The sequence below is a fragment of the Rattus rattus genome, chromosome 16 (genome assembly GCF_011064425.1).
Source record: "Rattus rattus isolate New Zealand chromosome 16, Rrattus_CSIRO_v1, whole genome shotgun sequence".
Classification (NCBI taxonomy): Eukaryota; Metazoa; Chordata; class Mammalia; order Rodentia; family Muridae; genus Rattus; species Rattus rattus.
Genome location: NC_046169.1, coordinates 11,605,025 through 11,628,629, shown reverse-complemented (window position 1 = coordinate 11,628,629; position 23,605 = coordinate 11,605,025). Strand labels below are relative to the sequence as shown.

The 23,605-nt window shown below is 46.4% G+C and overlaps 1 protein-coding gene and 1 non-coding gene across 2 annotated transcripts in view; one reads left to right on the top strand and one right to left on the bottom strand.

Moving 5' to 3' along the window:
* Nucleotides 1-23,605, top strand: part of LOC116885875 (protein sidekick-1-like) — a 369,013-nt gene that overhangs the window by 308,865 nt on the left and 36,543 nt on the right. The gene's annotated exons all lie outside the window — the stretch shown is intronic.
* On the bottom strand, nt 17,010-17,112 carry LOC116885988. The gene has a single exon (XR_004386064.1). It is a non-coding gene; the product is annotated as a U6 spliceosomal RNA (small nuclear RNA).

Genomic DNA, 23,605 nt, shown 5'->3' with positions numbered 1-23,605 from the left:
ATGGGTAAAGAACTTGGAAGAGAGAGAGAGGAGTTAGAGATGAGGGGTTTGGGGGAGGCTGGGTGTCCCAGATGACAGGAGGAAGTTGGTAGACAAAGAGACTTCAGCGCATAGAAAGAGAGAAGATGCCCTTGCTAGTGGAAGAGCTGGAAAAAGCAAGAGGCAGCAGGCTATAAGGCACAGCGTTACCGAGGAGGCCAAGGATCTCCTCCTTAGATCTGTTGAAAGCATGGCTGCTGATAAGAGAGGCAGGGGAATGGTAAGTTTGGGGCCTGGGGGTGGGGGAAGGGTGTAAGTTCCAGAGAAAGTCACTGAGACTAGCCATCCTTCAGGTTAAGAAAGTTACTAAAACCACAGAGAATAAGGAAGAGTTTTAAAGCTAGAGAGACCAGTGCCATCAGAAAGTATTATTTACCTTCTTAAAGGTTGCAAGGGAGGAGAGGGTCCCCAGGCCTGAGTAACTGATCCTGCTGGACCACAGTCAGTGATGCCTGGGGCAGGGAGGGGGGTTCTCTGGGAAGATGGGGGGTGGTCACTTAGCAGATGTTGTCTATCAGCTCCTTCCAGCAGGCAAGAGGGTAGCTGAGCTGCAGGGGAGTGGCCAGGACTGTGAGGCCACAGCTCTAACCGAGAGTGGGCACACTGCTCTAAGTGGGTGTAGTGGTGTGCAGGGGGGTGGGGTGGCTGAGAATCTGAAGTTAGATGGACCCAGGTTAAGAAGGGTACATTAAATGGAACAGGAAAAAAAAAATCCTCAAAGCAGAACAGACTTATGCTTCTAAAGGTGTAATGTAATTCTTGTCAGTGGGGAAATTAGTCTGTTTCTCTCTCAGATTTGGGATTAGAAGGCAGGTTCACATGTTGGGGCCTCAGCGATGTCTTTGTAGCTAAAGGAGACAAAGGGTATGTGGCTCTTTGATTTAGCGGGAACACTAATGAGCTTTTGGATATGCAAATGTGGACCCTGGAGAAGATTGGATGGAAGGGAGTTAAATTATACTTAAAAAAATAGTGAGGGGAATCAGCTGTGGGGGTGGGGTTGGCCATGGATGGAGGCTGAAGATGTTTGGGTTAGCCGGGGTAGCACGGCGAGGTGAGGGCCTCACCTATAGAAGCCTCTGGATGGGAGTGCAAGAGTGTGTAAGAGTTGAAGTCACTCAAAGTGGGCCGGGTTTTGCTGTCGGCGTCGGTGTGGAGATCAGAAGAGCCTGCCACAGGCTGAGAGTTGGCGTAGGCACAAGTGTGACCCACTGGTCTGAGCAGCAGGATGTGCCGTGTGGGAATTAACCAAGTTGGTCACTTGAGGCTGCCCACGGCATGTTGGGAATAACCACAGAAGCCATTTTGTCAGTGTCCAAGGGCACAGTACCACTGTTTCGATGGTGTGAATGCTGGACCCACTCGAGTCAGTTGCTTCTACCTAGGCTGGACAAGTCCTGAGTGAGCAGACAGAACAAGGGATCCAGGTTGGGGATGTAGTTCAGCTGGTAGAGTGCTGGCTAGCGTGTATGAGCTCTGGGTTTTCAATCTACCACATTCAGTGAGTGTGGTGGACCACGCCTGTAATCCCTGTAGAGGAGAGGCATAGGCAGGTGGATTCAAGGTCATTGTGTAGCAAGTTCAAGGTCAGTCAGGGAGCCAGGGGACTCTGACTCAGTTAATCAGCAAATAAGCAAATGTAGGAGCTCCATAGCGATATTGATTAAGGCGATGAGGTACAGAAAAGGCCTAGCTGGCATCGCAGTCTAGTCATTGGCTTGGTGACAGGCTCTCAGAGAGAAGAGTGGTGGGAAGGTCAGTGGGAGGCGTGGAGAGAGAGAGTCAGGGTTTAGCATAGTGGGTACAGTCAGGGGCCTTGTCTCAGATAGATTCTTGGTTGGATCTGAAAGCCTTGCTGAAAAGTGAGTCCGGAGACAATAGGGAGAGCCCAGCATAGTACCGCAGGGTTCCCTGGAGGAATAAGGACTGTGAAGATGGCGGCCAGGATGGGTCCCAAGCCTTCAGAGGAGTGAGGGATGAAGATGCTGAGGACAGCCAGGTGTGATTTGGATGGTTTGGGAGGCTCCTGCTTAAGTAACTCAGTGAGTGAGACAGAAAGACAGACATACAGACAGACAGAGACAGAGGAGAGGGGAAAGCTTAATTAGATACTGACCCAGGAAAGCTGCTAGTGCTCCAAGACATAAGACCCGGAAATGCCACAAGTGAGAACAGCCCCTGTCCCAGGTACCGCAGTGAGGCCTGGGGTGAGACTCCAACTCTTCCAGGCTTTCTGCAAGGCAGGTCCTCAGGCTGTGCTTCTCACCCTTCCTAATGCTGCGACCCCTTAGTAAGTGGTGACCCAAACCATAAAGTTATTTTTGCTGCTACTTCATAATTGTAGATTTGCTACTGTTACGAATCATAATGTAAATATCTGCTAATTAACCCCAAAGGGGTCGCCACTTATTGGTTGAGAACCACTACCCTAAAGAAATGGGCTGATCCCCGCCTACCTTGGGGAGGACCTTGAGCCCTGGCTGCTCTACCATTCGGTTGCTTATGCCCAGTCAGGTTTATAGGTCAGATTCACCACCACACTCCATACTGAGAGTGTTGGTTGCTCGTTGCCGTGACCAGACAGCCGACAGAAGCTTATTAAGAAGTGTGTATTTTGGCTGAACATTTTGAGGAGTTACAGTCCACCAGGACAAGAAAGTGAAAGTGACAGGAACAGGAGGTGATTGGCTGGCCACATTACATCTGCAGTCAGGAATGGGAGTGGGAACAGGAAGTGGGTCCATGTTTCACAACCTTGAAGGCCCCGTTCCAGGGAGGACAGTTCCACCAGCCGAGCTCTACCTCCTAATCTTTCTACAACTTTTCCAGACAGCGCCATCCTCTGGGAAGCAAATGTCAAAACATGTGCACCAATGGGGGACGTGTGACATCCAAACCACATATTGGAATTTCTTACCTCGGTGTCCAGTTCTCTGTGAATAAAACCTGTCTCCACATCTGAAGAAGCATTGTCTTCAGGGCCAGGCCTTCTCCTGTCTGTTCTCTGTAGCTGACACAATGCCTTCCATGTACTAAGTGTTCAATAAAATGTGTTGGCCGCTTCATTGATCCAATAAACTTATGTCTATGCCAATACAGAATTGCTCTTGGAAAGCTGCGGATAGATCAATTCTTCGTAAATTGAACCTTACTTCAGATGCAGTGGGGATGTTCAGTATTTCAAGAAAACCAGTTGAATCTTTTGTAAACCCAAGTCCTTTACCCTGCTCCTCTCCTTTCATTCATAAGGGAGCTCCATCAAGAAGAGACAGATTGACTTGGCACAGTATGATTTGCCAGTCAGATGCAAAGTTTCTTCAAGTAAAGTACACACTTGCTGTTCAGGACCATGGGATAAGTCACCCCTCCCTTCTCACCCTCTCCCTCTCGGTGTGTGTGTGTGTGTGTGTGTGTGTGTGTGTGTGTGTGTGTGTGTGTATGAATACACACATGTCTGCACATACATGTGGAGGCCCAGGGTCAATGTCAGATATCAGTCTCCAGGAGCTGTCCAACTTGCTTTTTGAGACGAGGTTTCTCAATGAGATCTGGAGTTTAGAAATTGGGCTAGCCTGGTCAAAAATCTCAGGGATCTTCCTGCCTCTTGTCTCTCCTGTCACTCACACACTTTTATGCCAAGCCATATTAATGGTTTCTAGAGGAGTGAACGCATGTCCTCGTATTAGATAACTTTTCTGACTGAACAACCTCCTTACATCCAGCCATGCATTTGTACACGCTCACACCATGCTGTCCAGAGCACTTATTCGTACCTTGTTTGAGTCAAAACATTATTTGAACAGCACAGTCATGGCCGTAGCTTGTACTGAACTGCTCTGTAACCCATGACAGGGTGAGAATCAAAAGTGAAAGAACAGAAAACATGTCTGGCCAAGAAAATTCACTTCCCCCAAAACCCAGCTCTAAGCATTTCTCTCCCCCTTTGATTTGCGCACCCATGATGAATGCACTGGAGGAGTGCCAGGTCACAGGGTCCCGCAGGGTGTGTTCCTGGATTCACGGCTGAGGTGATGAAAACCTTTTCAGTCAGTGGCGGAGTGTTAAGTATGTGAGATGTGGGGAAAGATTTACTGAAACCTTTGGACACCTTCCTGATTGAATTATTCATTTTAAATTGATCGGGTTTTTATCAACATCTGTATTGGCTTGATTTAGTTTCTGCCTGTTGTGTTCTAGAGTGAAGTAATTTATTAGATGGAAGGGATTTGGACTCAAAAAAAAAAAAAAAGAAAGCTACTTTGAATCATGATTTTGGATGATCTAAATAAAGAAATAAAAGAATCTGGGTATGCATTTGAGCTCTTCTCCTTCTCTCCTTGGTCATTCTCCTGCTTCAGCTCATTACAAATAGGATGAAATGCTACAAAAAGAAAATTAGGATGTGCAGTCAATCCGACCTAAGCTAGTTTATGACATTAAGTCACTTCATTCTCCCAACCCGGGGCACTGAAAATTTTATCACCACTTTACAGAGAGGAAAACCGAGGCTCAAAATGATAAAGAAATGTGAACACAGATATATGGTTGGTTGGGTGTCAGGGTGTGAACTCTTCACCACGGCTCCCATGGGTTCCTGTCAGTCTGCAGAATCTTTCTACCTTCCATGGGCCCCGCTGATGCCCAGTGGCCTTCCAGTCCCCCAAGCCTCCCTCCCCTTTAATTCCCTGTCCACCCTCCTCTCCCCCAACAACTCCCTGCCCGTCAGCCCACGACCTTCATGTCCTGTGCACCCTCATTTCACTGTTACACCCATTTCATTAGCTGTTCCTACTGTTGTTTTCCAAATCATAATTTACATAGTAACCTCTTAAATAAACATACTGTTGGACAAATCCGGACAGCAAGAATGACCCGGATCTAAGTTATCTGTGTTCTCTGTCTTTTTAAGCGGCACGATCTCCACTTAACTAGAACTGTTTGCCTCCCGGTGCGTTTTTGTGCCACTTGCCCTTGGCTGTGGCGGCGACGGGAGAATTTGTCTCCATAGTCACTCGGTACCAGTGTTAGGGGAGAGAGGATGGATGTCAGTTCTGAAGCAGGCAGCTGCAGGCCTGGCTCCCAGACCTGGGGGTCCCTGCTCAGTTTCCTTGCCTGCCCGTTGCTTCTCCTTTGCAAGGTTGAGTAGTGACTGCAAGTAAAGAAGATGAGCTTGACCCTTTCCCTTCCTGCCTGTTTCCTTTTCTGTTTATCTTTTACGGACGTGCAAATGGCAGTGGAGAAGGCAGATGATGGAGGAGTTGGAAAATCCCAGTCTGCAGAACAAAGTGCTAATGTTTGTAAATGGCCCAAATGAAGTGCATGAAGTAGATGACTTCAAAATGGAATTGACAGCTTAAGATATTCTATTCAGCATCGAGAACATTCATGTTAATATCCTTGGATCACTAAATCATAGTAATTCCTTGCTGTATGCAACAGAGACCTGTTAATTACAATCAGAAGACTTGGGGGAGCGTGGGGGAGATTCCTCGCTTTTGTCATCTTCTACGCTTTTAGAGGTCGATTTCTGTGGTTTTGACTTCAGAGTCGCAATGGTGTCCCCAGGAAGGTGGTGTTGATCAACTTCCAGGCGACCTACAGGGCTGACCTTTGTCCCTGCTGTCCTTATGTTGTAGGTGTCAGTTGCTGTGTGAATCACCTCTTCCCACTCGCAGCATCATAATACCGAGGGCCAGAACCCAAGTTTTTGAAAGCTCCAGGTGGAGCCTTTTAAACTGCTCTGAGCCTGTAGGGCATGGCTGGACCTGCTCACTTCAGAACTTTCATCTGGCTGACAGAAGCAGGATCACTGGCTGCCTAGGGAGCCCTGGCTGTTAGAAACATCTTCCTGTATGCCCTTCATGTGCCTGCCCAGAGGCCTGGCATTGGGCACCTTGTGAAAGTCATAAGATTGAAGAAATAGCTTACCCCGGTCAAGCATGCTGACACTCAGAAAAGCCTCAGTGATATCAAGGCTTCTCTAGAGACAATAACACAATTGAGCCACTGGTGGGTTGTTTCTTTGTAGACTTTGCGGGTAGGGCCCGTGGGCCCTCATAACTAGGAAAATGTTACTGATGCATAGGCGCCCCCAGGAGCTGGACCCTGTCCATTATGATGCTCATTTGCATATGAAAACTGTGTATCTTGTTTTTCTTTACATATCAAACATGATATTAAGAGGTATTTGAAATATTTGGGGCTGAGAGATAGCTTAGTGCTTGCCTTGCAAGGACGAGAACTTGAGTTCAGATCTCTGCTCCCACCATACAAAGGCCAAAGAGTGGCAGTGTATTCCTGCAATCCTAGCTCTGAGGAAGCAGAGACCAGAGGAATTCTGGCTTGGCTGGTCCTTCCGGGGTCAGTGAGAGACACAGTCCTAAAAAACAAGATGAAGGAAAAAGGAAAAAAAAATTCAAAGAGAAATTCAGGAAGATCTCGATATAGACCCTGGCAGCAATATATACATAACACACACACACACACACACACACACACACACACACACACACACACACACACACACACACACACACACACATCTGTACACACACACACACACACACACACACGCCCACACACACACACACACACGCACGCACACACACCCCACACACACACACACACACACACACCACACACACATCTGTACACACACACACACCCACACACACACCACACACACCACACACACACACATCTGTACACACCACACACACACACACACCTGTACACACACACACCACACACACACACACACACACACACACACACACACACACACACACACACACACACACACACACACACACACACCACTATGTTTACAAGAATCTGTCCAAGTCGAAGTCAAGCTTTCAGTAGCTATAGGATGTTAAGATCAGATTGGGCAAGGCCAGGGCGATTTGCAGAATCATTCAAGGACTAGTGTAAGTAAATTTCCACCGAAGGCTGCTGTGCCTGGTGCTACGGTGGAGACAGCAAACAGGACTATTGATGGTTTCCTACAGAAAGCACTGAATATGATCTTACTATTTGTGGAAATCAAGAGTCGTGCAATGAGGGAAGGCCTGTGTATCACTGTCTGCTCTATTTGGGGATGTAATGGAGAAAGTATTTCAACCTGATTACTGCCCGCAGAGTGAGGGATTTCTTCTGCTTTGTCCGGCCACCTGCGGCTACTTTATTCCCTCAGCACTCAAGTCATTACAAGAATCACCCAACAGTTTGAAATCACATTGATGCCTCATGATAGAATGCCAGTTTTCTGTTGTAAAAGATTATGCGCCGTTTTCAGATATAATTGCCAAGCCCCCCCCACCTTCCAGTCCGATGTCTCAGAGTGACAAAATCCCTGCCTACTGAGAAGCAGCATTTGAGGTTCCAGCCCTGCAGATTTGGGGTACCGCCTTCTACGTTAGGTTGGAATAATAGTCCGGATAATTATAACTTCACTCTTTGCCCTTTTCTGTCCCCACCTCCCGACTGTTCCCACGACATTTTAATGACGCTGATTGTGTCTCTGCTGATGAATCCTGCCCGGGGAGGTTATTTATTTATTTTCTTCCCTGAGCTGCGCTTTACTTACTTACTTGGATTCTGTCGCCTTTCTCAACACTCCCAGACACCCCCCCTTCCTCGCCATTGTATAATGCACAGCCCGCTGGTGAAGCGTGGAGACTCTCGCTGTGAGAAACCTGCCGTGGGTAAAATGTCACAGCTTCATGCAAAGAGCCTGGCCAGATCTTAGCAACTGAAATGGCGCTCGCTCGCAAGGCCACAACTTAACGTTTCATCTCGTGCCCAGGTGGAATGTGTTTACCATTTGCTTCTGAAGTGGTTTTGAATGTATTATCTATTCACGACCCCAAGGTCAAGGTGAAATCTAGCCAGCCGGTTCCCCAGAGGGCAAGTAATCCTGCCCTGCCCAAGACTGCAGGGCAATGGTAACTGAGACAGTTAGGAACACTGCTGACGTTTGGGTGGGAATGCAGGTGAGGGTCTTGCCTCCACCCTGGTTGACAAGTGTGAGGCTGACCTGTGCCGTGATAGACTCCAGGGCAGCACCCCTCTCAGTGTCTTACCCAGTTCGCCGTCAACTTCCTGACAGTATGAAATTACGGAGGGCTGGAGACATGGCTGAGTGCTTGAGAACACTTGCTGCTCTTCCAGAAGACCAGCACCCACAACCCGCTGTCACTACCTGTACTTCCAGATCCAGGGGTCCCACGACCCTCTTATGGCCTCTGTGGGCATTTGCACATAACATGGGTATGCATACTGGCAAGCAGGCAAAATATACATACACATAAATGAAAACTAAATAAAATTTTATCTTAAAACACAGGAGAGACAGACAGAGACAGACGGGGGGTTGGGAGGAGGACTGGGGACATTGCTCAGTTGGTAGACTGCTTGCCTAGCAGGCGCTGAAGCTATGAGTTCTATTCCCAGCACTGCATAAACTAGATACATGGTGACAACTGTGATCCCAGTGCTGATGAGGGGGGAGCAGGAGGATCAAAAGCCATCCTCATGCAAAGTCATCCTTAGCCCAGGCTGGCTTAAGTGGCCAGCCTGGGCTACCTGGAGATTCTGCCTCAAAAAAAAAAAAAAAAAAAAAAAAGCGAATGATACTCTATGGTAATCTTTGTTGGGACTTGGGAAAGGGTATTTTTCTTCTCTTTCCTGTGGGTGCAAGGTGGGGACAGGAGACATTGGAGACAAGTTCTGCATCTTCCCTGCCTCCTCTTGTCTCTGGCTCAGGAAAGGTATGCAGTGCAGGTGGTGTGACCCAGTTTTGCTCCACTCAGAGGCAGTGGTAGCTGCGAGTGCACTCAGCTCACTTTCGTATAATTCTCTTTCTTTCCACCATGATTGTTTTGAAGGAAAGTTCGAAGACTCCTAAACGTTCCTTTTCTTTTCCCGTTGTGGGATTGCATTGAACCGCCTCTGCCAGAGTCCTGGGTGCTGGGGGAGCGCCCCCTGGGTGCTGGGGGAGCCGTGCATGGTTTTCCTTCCTCGGCTCCCTGGCTACTGCTCATGCCCTGACAGAGCATTTCTGTGTCTGCAGTGCAGGAGACACCTAGGTAACGGCATCCCTGACGTAAGTCCTGGCTTTGCCTCCTCCTCGGCCTGTGGGGCAGACTCTGCAGCCCCTGATGATGTGCCTCAGTTTCCACATCTGTCGAACTGAGACTATACTGCCTTATGTCCGCCAGAAACAGTAGTTTTTAAGTGTGCTATTTTCACAGATACATGGAGATAAAATTTACAGCTGTGTAAGGATCATAATTCGAGCTTTTAATATATTTTCAGAGTTATATCGCCATCAGCACCCTGACCTAATTTTATAATGTTCCCCAAAGGAACACTGTACCTGCATCGATGTCGTACCCTCTTTCCCTTCCGTTCCTCTGCAGCAGCCCACCCTCCAGGAGCCACTAATTCGCTCTGTCCGCATGGATTTACTTAATTAACAACCTTCACATTAATGTAGTTGTGGACCGAGTGGCCCTTTGCCTTCCATTCCTTTCTTTGACTCACCGTAATGTTGTCTGGAAACGTCCCTGTCATGTTGTTGGGGACCGAACCCAAAGCCTCACACAGGCATGGCCAATGCTCACCGCTCCTCATCAGCAGACTTCACATTCTGTGCAAACAGCTGACTGTGTCCATCCATCACCAAGTGCATTAGGGTCGTTTCCATGAATCTTTGTGCGGAAGCTTTCATGTGGACAGACCTCTCTCTGCAATGAGGGGTGAAACTCCTGGGTCATGGGGTAACTTGATACTTCACACTTTCAGTCTGAACTCTCCTGATGTTAGAGAATTCTAGCTCCCTCATAGGCTTCCCCACACTCGCCTTTCAGTCATAGAGACATTTCAGTGTGTGGTTTGAGCTGAGGTATCTCACTAAGTATGATTTTGATTTGCATCAGCTAGTGACACGAAACACTTTACGTGCTTATTAGCCTAATTGGACCATTTACAAGAAATGAATATTTTTCTGGCATTACATAGCTTTAGGAAATGCCAGTCATTGGGTTTGTAAAGTTTTCAGCCGTGGGAAGGGGGTGGTTTGCCAGGCCTACTTAAGGATGCACACCCACACCTCATTAAAAGTAATACGGTGTAAGTTATAGGTAAGCCCAGGTGATTGGATATCTGTCATTCAGTCAGCTTCCTGGAGAGTTGTACGCAGAAAAGGCCATTTTGTTTGAGTCAAACTCCTTGATTTGTGTTTCGTTTTTTTTTTAACAAATGTTGTGTATGGTGTCAAGGGACACATTTCGCTGCCACATCACGACTCTCCATTTGTTCTCAGAATACTTAGGTGCGTAGTTACAGTCGGATGCAAACAGCTTTCTCCTATTCCTGCTCTTGTTTTTCATTTCACCCTTTGTTTTGTTTCGCCTGAATGCCGTGTTTTGTCAGCTAGCCAGTTAGCGCCACTCTTTCCATCTTGGTGACGTCATGTTGTTTTGCTTGTACCTCATTTGATATAATCATCTTCCTACCATGAGGAATGTTCCTTGAATGGGTTGTGCAGCCGTCTTGGCTACTTCTCTGAGAATGGCCACTGGCGATGGGCGTGTGTCTGTCCTTCTCCTGGTTTAGAACTGAAATATAATCTGTTTCTTGGTCATAAAAGTTAGCACCTCCTTATGCAAGGGTAATTGTAGTTGCTTTGCATGGGATTGGAATTCATTAGATTGCAGGAGACCTTAACTTCATGTCCTCTTTTTGTGTGACCTTCAATAAGCCACCTGTTGTGTGTATGTGTGTGTGTACATATATATAATTATGTATACATATACACATATGCATACATACAGAATTATATATACATATATTTGTGTACATATATACATACACATAAGTATATGTATACACACACACATATACACACACACACATAGTTTTATAGATCTGTTCTTTTTAGCCTATATGTTGAGGGTGCTGTAGGAACATGAGATATTTATTAAAATGATTTCCTACTGGGCCTGTAGTAAATGCTCAGTGATCGTCAAATCGCAGAACTCGCACTACCAAAGGAGCTTAGAAATAGACCGGGAAGGAAGTTCAGGGACAATTTTCGTTAGAGTTTGAACAGAAAATAACAGAGCAGACAAGCTCTCAGTAGCTGCCTGAGAGAAGGAGATGGAGAAGAGGAAGAAGAGTCAGGGGTACCCTGGGCAGAAGGAATGTCCCAGAAGGAGTGAGATGGCCCAGGGTATCAGGCACCTAAAAGCCAAAGAGAAGGGAAAGGAAAAGTTATCCTTTTAAGTGAGGACTCAGAAAAGCAAGCAGGCTGAGCAGTGAAGATCTCTACACAAGCATCTCAAGGGTGGGGCTTCACGGGATCTCCTTAGGGGGCATTTCCTCCTCCTATTCCCTTAGTCATCTCTAGGGAAGCCAGCCTTCCTGAGCCATAGGCCAGGTGATTAACAGACTCAGTGGAATTAATTCATAGGGAAGGGGATAAGAGTCAGTAATGCTCTAACCTTGGTTTAGATCAGAATGCCAAGTCTCTGCTCAGGGCCAGAGGTGGACTCAGATTCCATTCTTTTGACCAAAAGGAGACGGGTTTTCCCTTAATGGGCCTCCACAAACCCTTGCAAACCCCACCTTCTATTGAGGTATGTTTAAATACCAAAAAGAAGTAATTGCATTGTTTCTCTTCCCAGTGTCACCAGGGAAATGGGAGGTAGGATCCAAGCTGACCATGGTGGAAAGGTCTATCCATTCTTGCCAATTATGTGTGAATGTTGCAGGCCTATGCCAATTTGCCTGCACTTAGTGCTGTCCTGTTTTCAACTTTGCAATCACAGTCTATGGTCAAACAGTGTAGAGCACCTTCCCCTGTGCTTTCTGGCCACTTGTCAGCTCCCTTTAGGATGTGTGAGTGTGAATTTATTCTTTCTTACCATTTTCATTTGTCTGTCTTGTCACTGGGAAGTAGGTTTTCTTTCTACGATCAGATAGGAATCCTCGTAGGATATGTGATTAGATTTTTTTTCTCCTGGGTATGGAAAGATGGTGGCTTAGCAGATAAAAGCTCTGGCTGCTCTTGCAGAAGATCCGAGTTTGGTTCCCATCACCCACTTTGGGCAGCTCGTAATTGGTTGTAACTCCAGCTTCAGGGGATCGAGCATATTCCTCTGGACTGCAAGGAAACCTGCACTTATGTGTGCAAACCCACTCACAGATACACATGTGTAAAAATAAAATAATCTTTTTTAAAAAGAGAATTCTACTTCTTTTACTCACTTTAATTGCGTTTGTTTGCAGTTTTATTCTGAGGCAACTATAGATTTGTGCACAATTGTTAGAATCAAAACACAGAGGCACACTGAGGCGCACAGAGGCACACAGAGGCGCACAGAGGCGCACAGAGGCGCACAGAGGCACACAGAGGCGCACAGAGGCGCACAGAGGCGCACAGAGACGCACAGAGGCGCACAGAGGCGCACAGAGGCGCACAGAGACGCACAGAGGCGCACAGAGGCGCACAGAGGCGCACAGAGGCACACAGAGGCGCACAGAGACGCACAGAGGCGCACAGAGGCGCCCACAGAGACAGAGGCGCACAGAGGCGCACAGAGGCACAGCACAGAGGCGCACAGAGGCGCACAGAGGCGCACAGAGGCGCACAGAGGCGCACAGAGGCGCACAGAGGCGCACAGAGGCACAGAGGCGCACAGAGGCGCACAGAGGCGCACAGAGGCGCACAGAGGCGCACTGAGGCGCACAGAGGCGCACTGAGGCGCACAGAGGCGCACAGAGACACACAGAGGCGCACAGAGGCGCACAGAGACGCACAGAGGCGCACAGAGGCTCACAGAGCCGCACAGAGGCGCACAGAGGCGCACTGAGGCGCACAGAGGCGCACAGAGACACACAGAGGCGCACAGAGGCACACAGAGGCGCACAGAGGCGCACAGAGGCACACAGAGGCGCACAGAGACTCACTGAGGCGCACTGAGGTGCACAGAGGCGCACAGAGACACACAGAGGCGCAGAGGCTCTTGTACTTTAATACCTTTTAATTCAAGTTTTCCCAGTGGTGCTGTAAAAGGATAGTCTGACCTCTGAACCAGGCCAACTGAAATCTGTCCCATCAGCTGAAGAACATTTGCTGTGCTGCCCACTTAATGCATCTCACCCCCTTGCTCCGATTTTCTAGTGGCCACCAATACCTATTTCTATAATTGGGGTATTTTAAGAATGTTATGTAGAATGTTCCATAGTTTGTGTCACCTTTTTCTAACTCTGAAAACTGGCCTGCCAGTCCACCCAGCTCGCTGGATCTAACGTGTTCTATTTTAGTTATCACGTTACTTACCCACCAGTAGTGTGTGAGTGACCTCATGCCTTCCATTCTGATGAGCATGGCCGATATACTAGCTTCCAGAAAGGAGGCAGTGCAAATCATGGCAGTTTTAAAAACATTATTTTGTTTTTCTGTGTGTGTGCGCACGTCTGTGTCTGTGTGTACTACATGTGTGTAAGTACCAGTGGAGACCACAAGAGTAGATCTCGAGTTATATACCGACAGTCGTGAACTGTGCAACATCAGTGCTGGGAAGCAAAGTCAGGTCCTCTTCAAAAGCAGTCTTAACCTCTCCAGCTCTCACCATGTGGTCGTTTTAACTCATGTTTCTCTAACGGATAATCATCCTGACAGCCTTACAGGTGGTCATGTCCCACTTGGAGATCCTCTGAAACGGAGTCTTTGCTTATGTAACCTCTCACTTTCTGCTTGCTTGGACTATGCTGCTGGGTTCTGAGGATTCTTCTCACACAACACTCTAGTCTTTTCAGGCTTACATTGTGTATATACCTCCCCAAGCACACAGATGTATACACACACACATACATACCCATACACACATACACACACATACACATACCCATATGCATATATACACACATACACACCCACCCACACACATACATACACATACACACACATACATACATATGCAAACATACACCCCCATACATACACACATCCATATCATACACATACACTCCCATACATACACACATCCATATCATACACATACACCCCCATAATACACACATCCATATTACACACATACACACCCATACAACACAAATACATACACATACATTACACACACTACATATATTCACATACATTATATATACATACATTACATATACACACATACACATACATACACATACACAAACATACATACATACACATACACACATACATATACATTACACACATACATACATACACATACATTATATACACATATATTACATCCACACACACCCTTACACCTTTACACACACACACACACACACACACACACACACACACACATTTATGTCTGCCAATCTTTATATCTTCTCTATATAGTCCAGCAGATGTAATGTTTTCAAAATTGTCAAGATCCCATTTTCTGGTTTTGTAATGTTGCATGCTTTTTATTTATTATCTCAGACTATATACATGTGTCTGTGTGTTATGTACATGCACATATAGGTACCTACAGAATCCATAGGAGAGAGTTGGATCCCTGAAACTGCAGCTACAGGTAGTTGTGGGCCATTTGTTGTGTTGGCTGGGTACCAAACTCAGGTCCTTTGCAAGAACATCGAGTTCCCCCTAGCCACTGAGCCATCCCCCACCCTTCCCCCTTCCCCAACCCCATCCCCTCAGCATTCTTTCCTTGCCACTCCTAAGACTGTATGCCTGGCTCTACATTCCAGATCTTTCTTCCCCAGGCGTGCTTGATGTTTTTCAAAAAAGTTTCGTAGTTTTGAATTCATGCCCATGATCCATTTTAAGTTGATATTGCATGTGATAGGAAAATTTAGATGGAGTTTTATTCTTTTGCTTTCTGGGTTTTTAAGTTGATTCAAATGGCTTTCATTTTAGAGGCTGTCCTCCTTCACTGGGTCTGCTTTTCACCCTTGTCAGAAGTCACTTGGCTGTCTGTCTTGTGTCTGGCCTTTCCTGTGCCCCCCCAATCTATTTCTTTGACCCCTCTGTCAGTACCAGGCCAGCTTTATTACTGTGGCTGGAGACTAAGCCTTCACATCAAGAAGAGCAATTTTCTCCCATTTTATTCCTTTTCAAAATTGTCTTAGGTAGTCTGGTTCCTTCGCCTTCCCATATAAATTTTAGAATAACCTTGTGCATATCAATGGGAACTCTTGCTGGTGTTTTAACAGGATTCTGTTAACTTTTATGGTGTATTTGTACAGAGTTGACAACTTTACTGTGGCTACCCTTTCAGTCTGTGAACGCCAATGCCTTCCCACGTGTGTTTAGATGCATTTTCAATTTCTTTTCTAAAAGATTTATTTCATTTTCTCTTTGTGTGCGCTCAAGTGTGCATGCACACGCATGTGCAGGTGTTTGTGGAGGCCAGCAGAGGACTTCCAATCCCCCTGGCCCTATGGTTTTCAGCAGCTGTGAGCTGCCCTACGTCAGCTGACGGTGGCGTCACTTGTGGTTTTCCGTGTCTTGTTGGTCTCCATGTTGTTCATCTTTATATTCACTGTGCTGATCCTTGTACTGCAGTCGCCATGGTCCGTGTGCTACTCCAGGAGGCCTGTGCCTGGTAGCTTCTTTGCGATCTCCTGTATTGAACACCGAGTCATCTAGAAACAGGGACACTTGCATTTCTGCCTTCCGAAATGTCGTTTGTTCATGGTTTCCTCCCTTCTTGCAGTGGGCAGGCCTTCCCGTAATGCAGTGATCAGAGCTGACATCCTTGAATGACTACAGAGTTCAGAAAGGCATTCAGGATTGGACGTTGATTAGATGTAGGGCTTTACCGTGTTCTCCATGAGATGAAGAACATTCCCTTTTCTTCCTGGTTGTTGAAGGTTTGTCTTCTTAGAATCACACTGAGTCTTGTCAGCTTCCTTTTGTTTCACTTGACAGCTAAGTGATGCTTTTTTCCCCCATTCACACAGTAGATTATGCTATTTATTTTGTATTGAACCAGCCTTGAATACCTGAAATATCCTTATTTTTGGTACATTACTGGGTTCTATTAGCTAATATATTTATCTGGTTTTTTTTTTATTCACTTTACATTCTGATCACAGCCCCCCTTGCTCCTCTCTTCCTAGTCCCATCCTCACAAATTCCCTCCCCCATTGCCATCTCCCCTTCTCCTCAGAGAAGGGAATCCCTCCTTGGGTACCACCCTACTCTGGAACATCCAGCAGAACTAGGCCCATTCTTCCCCACCGAGGCTCAACCAAGCAGTCCAGGTAAGGGAAGGGGATCCAATGGCAGGGAACAGACACAGAGACAGCTCCTTCTCTACTTGATAGGTAACCCACATAAAAAGTTGCACATCTGCTACCATATGTATTTGCCATTGCATGCTCTCTGGTTGGTGGCCCAGGCTCTGTGAGCCCCTGTGGTCCCAAGTTCGCTGACTCTAAGTCTTCTTGTGGTGTTCTTGACCCCTCCCCACTTGCTTACTCCTATCCCCCACTCTTGCACAAGACTCCCCGGGCTGCCCCTGATGTTTGGTGTGGGTCTCTGCGTCCGCCTCCATCTGTGCTAGATGAAGCCTCTCTGGAGACAGTTGTGCTAGGCTCCTGACTACAAGCACGGCAGGTATCATCAATAGTGTCAGGGGTTGGCTCTCCTTCATGGAATGGGTCTCAAGTTGGGCCATTCATTGGTTGGCTGTTCCCTCAGTCTCTGCTCCATTTTCATCCCTGCACTTCTTGTAGGCAAGACAGATTTTGGGTTGAAGGCAGGGTGGATTGATGGCTACCTCCTTCCTCTGGAAGTCCTGCCTGGTTACAGGAAGTGACCGCTTCAGTCTCTTTATCCGTCTCTGGTAGGAATCTCAGCTAGAGTCACCCCCATTAAATTAAAAGTGATTTATTGTGTTGTAACATATTTTTATTAGTTCTTTGAGAATTTCATGTGTGTTTTGATCCTGTTGACATACTACACTAAGGAATACATCATTTATTTGCATCTCATCCTTGTGAAAGGGCCATGCTAATCTTCCCTGTACCGTCCTGTGTCAGCCCATGTACTGAGTATTGTCCTGTGTCAGCCCATATACTGAGTACCGTCCTGTGTCAGCACATGGACTGAGTACCGTCCTGTGTCAGCCCATGGACTGAGTACCGTCCTGTGTCAGCCCATGTACTGAGTATTGTCCTGTGTCAGCACATGGACTGAGTACCGTCCTGTGTCAGCCCATGTACTGAGTATCGTCCTGTGTCAGCCCATGTACTGAGTATTGTCCTGTGTCAGCCCATGTACTGAGTATTGTCCTGTGTCAGCACATGTACTGAGTACCGTCCTGTGTCAGCCCATGTACTGAGTACCGTCCTGTATCCGCACATGTACAGAGAAAGCAAGCACAAAATGAGACAATTCCAAGAGTTTTATCTACTTTCATATATACATATTCATTCACTTGGGGGTAAGCTTAAGCATGTCACGGTGTGTGTGTAGAGCTCAGAGGACAGCCACGAGGGTCAGTTTCCATCTCCCACCCCCTGGCTCCTGGGGGGGTCCTACTCAGCTCAACAGGCTCGGTAGGAAGCACCTTTCCCTGCCGAGCCGTCGTGCCTGCTCCGAGTGGCTCATCCTTTTATTGCGGTTTTTTGTATCGAAGTTCATAAACACCGTCTACATATCTATATACGATTTCGTAGGTTGCCTCTGTCAGGATTTTAGAGCAGGTGTTAGGATGCTCTACAATGGCCTAGGAAGCCCCCCGTCCTTCCCTCTTCCTGGACAAGAGCTCTCAGTCTGACGCTAACTCTTCAGACAGTAGTGGAAACCTCTGGGGAACCCACAGTGCCTATAGAGGCTGCGTTCAGAAGCCGTCCAGAAAGGACTTCATTCCTTTTCCTGTTACAGGACTCTCCGGGCTGGTCCACTTAACAGGAGTTGTGTGTTACGGCCACCTAAGGCGTCAGCTTTATGCGCTTGAGGGTGGGTCCTGATGGCCATGGGGTCTTCAGTGACACTGATGGATCCTCCTGCCTTGCCACGGCTTTCGATGCAGCCGAACCAGTAGTTTGGATCTGTCGAATCTTGCTTTGGGTTTATTTAATCTTTGAGGTAAAAAAGTTAGGTCGTTCATTTAGTTTTATCTCCATTTTTTGTAATGTAAATTTTTTTGTGCTGTTGATTCTTCTGTCTATGCCACTTTACCTGTGACCTCCTGCATCATCTTTTGACATATTGCATATTATTGGATTCAATATATTTTTATTTCCTTTCAGGAAATTTTGTACATTTTTTTTCAAAAGCATATGTTGTTTGGTTTCTTGGTGTTTGGTGGTTTTCCTTGTGGTCTTTTTCATATTCATCACTAGTCTGAATTAATTGCAGTCCGAGCATAAATTTACGAGTTCAGATCTTTTCAATTTTTTTCAGTTTTTTTTTTCTTTTCCCTTTCAGACTAGGATAAGGTATGTCTTGATAAACTGTTTATAAGACACTTGAAAATCTGGAGAAAAAATTTCTATGTAGTAGATATAATGGCTATTGTGCAATTTATTTTCTCTGTCTTTATTGTCCTCAGAAGGTCTAGTTAAGTAAACCAAAGGGGTTTTAGGCATTCTGCCTTTGGGGAACAAAACAAACCTTTTATAGAATTGTTTGTACCTTAAGTAGGAGTGTTTTGTTAAAGGGAAATTTTTTGAGAAAAACTGTCTTGGGCTTTCAAGAGCAGCTCTCAGCCCCACCTCCCCCATGTAAGACCTTCCTGTGCTTGCCTGTCACACTACTCACACCCACTCCTTCCTAGGAGGAAAGCTGGACAGTTGCTGTGAACACAGCGCCTGGAGTGCTGAGTTCTGTTGCCTAGCTTAAGTCGGGGTGTCAGCCACTGACTAATTTCCTTTTCTCTTGCAGGATAATTTTCACTCGGAATGATTACACAAATTGAGCTTAGTTTACTTATCAAGTGATTCAAAACATAACTATATTTCAAAATAAAATTACATCAGAACTTTTATTAAGTCTTTAAGGGTTTTTTTTTTTTTTTCCTTTTTGGCTTAAAAAGAACAAAAGACATTTAAAATTGCTTCTCTCTTTATTGTTGTTTAATTGAGGTAGGTTCTCAGCCCAGGCTGGTCTCAACTTTTCAGTCCACCTATCCTTTAGTCTCTAAGCATGCTGGGACTACAGGTTCATCTCATGACAACCCGTTCAAATTGTTTTTAACGTTATTAATTTGTGTGCCTCCTGTCTTTGCTAAACGTTGCTGTTTTAAATCGAAGGCTTTTCTGTACACGGCTAATGGTTTGAGATTATGCCATTCTGAACATTCAGTTGTTCTGTGTGTGAACCTGACTGGGTGTTGCCCATTGGGACATAGCACAGGCTGGGCACTCTGGCTTGCCCTGGCTGGCTCCCAGCTCCATTGGCTCCTTGGGATCCTGCCCCTTCAGCAGTCATGTGAATTTAAGAAATGACCATCTTTCTGTCTCTCTGGTTCCTATGGCCAGAAACCTTGCTATTGTCATTAGTTCTTCTGTGTCTCATGTGCTGTGTCTAGACTCAAGCACTCCCTGATAGCATCTCTCCCTTCTGCTGCTTCCTGCCGGTGTCGCAGGGCACCGCCATCCATCTCTGGATTAACAGGGCATGCTCTTCATTGGCTTTCTAACCTCCACCCTTCCTGCCTCAACTCAAGGCACGCGGGTGCCGAGTGGGCACCAGCTAAGGTGTCAGTGATAAACTCTAGAGTCCCAGCTGCCTCTGGTTCCCGGCTTTGGAGCCTGTCTCCTCCCCCAGCCACTTGCTCCACCCACCCACATTCCTCTCCTGTCTAGACTCAGAGACTCGAGTGCTCTGTCCCTGCTGATCCAGAAGCTGTCTGTATCAGCTGTCCTGGGCTTCCTCAGGGAAGCCATCTGACCTTCCTCAGTGAGAATCGCCATCCCTTTCCTCAGATCTCTCTCCTTGCATGTTCTCTTTACAGTAATAGGATACCACATACAGGCGTTTCTCTTATTCTCTCACATGTGCTCAGAACGACATAATGTAACTTACGGGGTAAATTCTACTGGATCAAACCATTCAAAACCTATGAAGCTCGGGCTGGGGTACTTACCCTGTATTTGCAGCTGAGCGAGCTTAAAGGATGAAGCTTGATCCTTAGAACTCATGTTGTAGAGCCAGGTCCTAATGCTTGTAATCCCAGCAATGGGGGGGGGGCATAGGAATGGTTTTCTGGGGCTTGCTGGCCAGCCAGCCAAGCCTGCTTTGTATGTTCCAGGCCACTGAGAGATACTGTCTCAAAAATCGAGATGGACAGTACATGAAAAAGGACATCTGAGGTTGACATCTGGTCTACACACACACACACACACACACACACACACACACACACACACACACCCAGAGCAGAGGCAGGCACACATGACTACACAACAAAACAGAAAACCTATGGAAGTTTCCAGTCAAGAAACTGATGAAAACTATTATTCCAAGCAAGTTTCTTGTTGGTTTTCTGATTTGATACAGAGATGAAATTCTTCTGGCTTACCCTGCTACCTCTCGGTAGCACAATGCAGTAGAAAGCTCTATGGATCCTGCTGCAGGTTAGACAGCTACCACCGCACTCAGCAAACCAGCACACCTTTGTATCATTATTACTGCTGCTGCTGCTGCTGCTGCTGCTGCTGCTGCTGCTAATCGTGTCCCTAATTCTAGGGCTCACTCTTTAATAAATGATAAAACTTGTTCGTGCAAACGTTGTAGCATTAATATTCTGGGGGGGGGAGAAATGATGCATAAATCAGTGTGGCTCCCTGCCTCAGACCCATATGAGCTTCCTATTCATCAACCACATATGAAGTAATTTGTACAAAAGAGATATAGGCTTTCAGCGAGCAGACTGTCCAATATATATTTCCCTTCTTTGTGTACTGTTTATCTCGTGCGCTAGAAGACAGGTTCGCAGAGGTGTGAATTTTTATTCTGTTCTGTTTTTAAATTCACATCTGTATTCCCATCTCCTAGGAGTCCTGGTAGGTCTTTAATAAATATTTGTTGAGTGAAAGAATAAATAATCAAATCAATATTTAGGCTTCTCTGGAATTCCGAAGTAATTGAAAATAGGAACACCTGTTTTTCTTTAAATGGAACAACTTCTCTGGCCTAATAGTTATTGACATTAAGGACTGTAGGCTGATTTATGTGTGTTATTTAGAAAGCCAGAAGTAAATGTGTTCTGGATGAAGTTCAAGATTCAGCACTCTGTAGGAAGGCGCCGGTGCGTTCCACGGAACCCCGCTCTAATGGAGGCTAGCAGGTAGATCTTCCAGTGGTGGTCTTAATGCTTTGTGAACACGGACTGACTTAATCCTGTGATAAGCTGCGCTTCCCAGAGTGTGTTCCTATTACATGCGTGGATCAGAGGCTCTGGTACAAAGAAGTGCGCGGGGGACACGTGGTCAGTCACAGAAATAGAGACCCTTTGTTAGAAAGAGGAAGGTTTTCCGGAGGATGGCAGTGGGCTGGTTGGCACTCTTCCACTGGGCCTTTCCTATGGCCTAGTGCAGGTGTTGCTGCTGCTGTTGTTGTTGTTGTGTGCTCTATTTACATGTGTAGCTGAGGTTGGGAGGGGTCCCCAGTCCTTATTTGCTAGATGACTCCTCAGATGTTAATCACGATGCCTGAGTGCCCTGAGAACCCCTGCTGGGGAGAGTAACAAAGTCAAAGCCTTCCCTAGGAGCACAGAGAAAGACCTTTCCGCTTTCTGCCCTGCACTGAGGCTTCGCTGGTGAAGCAAAAGGAATCCTGCTAAAACTTCTGGCAGCTAAGGTAGCGCTAGACAGCCAGCAGAGCCGGATCCCAGTTGGCGCGAGGCTCTTCTTTTTCAAGCCGTCTATGATTTAAAGGAAGAAGAAGAGCCTCGCTCTCTTAAGGATATCCTTGATGGAGTAGTAAAAAGTCATTAATTGCATTACATTTGGACTCTGATAGATGTCTTTTTAATGTCCTTTGTTCAGTTGTGAATTCCATATAAAGTCCGTCGTCTGCGGCGTGCAAGTATATGACGGTTGCTTTGAGGCAGAGTCCCTGCGAGCGATCTGAGGTGGCAGCCAAGCTAGCTGCTCTTTTCTTGGCACTCCATTCTCACTTGAAGTTGTGACTGACAGACCGTGTTAATTCAGATCTGTGTGTTTGGCACCTTTTTTTTTCCTCCCCCACCACCCTTTTTGGAAAATGAATAAAATAAGCCCATTTCGTTGGGAGTGGGGAGGCATCTGACAGTATCTGTGGCTCCTAATACAGACCGAGCTCATAAGTAAAAAATGAGAATTTCTGAAATCCTGCCTGTGCCACTATGAACCTGACATTTCTCATTATTTAAAAACTTGACAAGGTAGGAAGGTTTATTAACATGTGGTATTTCTTACATTGTCTAATGACATGTGTTAACATTTGGAAGACTGCAAAATGCAGTGAACCAGCAATGTCAAGAGTGCAGAAAACGAGTCAGGGGATGAGCAGGAGGAAGGAGTCCTGCAACAGAGGCTAGACGTCCCCTTGCCGGAGGCCCGTAGGTCTCTGGAAACTGACTCTGTTCGTTGGGTTTCCGTATCAACAGGAATGCCCTTTCCCGGCTACGGAGCTCCAGAGAATTTGATTCTCACCCTTCCAAGGATGCCATGTATTACAAAGCCCAACTGCAAAGAGGATGCGAGCATGTAATGTCTTCTATTGAGGTATCCTGAGAAGATGCCTCTCTCACATTCTATGTCGGAGGCAGGGGATATATTTTCCATAAGTATCCCCTTTGTGTGGTCCTTGAACACCTGTAGCTCTACTGTTTCAAATAAGCAAATAAACATCCCCAATGCCCACCACTTCCTATTCTAAAATGGTAACCATGCAAGTCAATGACTCACTTGAGGGAGACGTTAAGGCTGCCCCATGATCTTCGATGGAATGTGGCACCAAAAGTTTCCCGGCCCCTTGCGAAGTTGGTTTTTGTATTTTGTGGACTGGAAACCCTTTTGTGTAGGAGGGTCAGTGGGTCCCCCCGAGAGCCCAGAGCTAGGGAATGGAAGAGCTGAGATCTAAGTCGGCTTTGCAAAGCCTTGCTGTTAGCAGTCGTGATGTGGGAACACTTCTCCTTGATGGAGTCATGGTTGCCCTCTTGCCTCAGCCCTTGCTCTTTCTGGTGGAATTGAAACACTGGGAAGTTGCTTCCACACGCTGTTATCCTGGTCTGAGAAAATCGATACCAGTTAGCTACCTCTTGAGCCCAAGAGTTCATGTCACTAAATACATATCATACACTCACAGGCAAACATCTACACGGGGAAAGTAAATCATAGCTGGTTTCTTTCCTTGCACCTTTTGGCTTTATATTTAATCAAAGTTGGACCTTTAGGGTTACGTGAAAGGCTCTTTGGAAGAAACACGATATAATATTTAAGAAGAATGCTGGCTATTTCAGATAAGTTTCTTCTTATTTACTATTTGGCTTTGGCCATGCTTTTTCAGTACAAACCGAAGAAATGACAATTTAGCACACTTCTACTTTGAAGTATAAAGTAC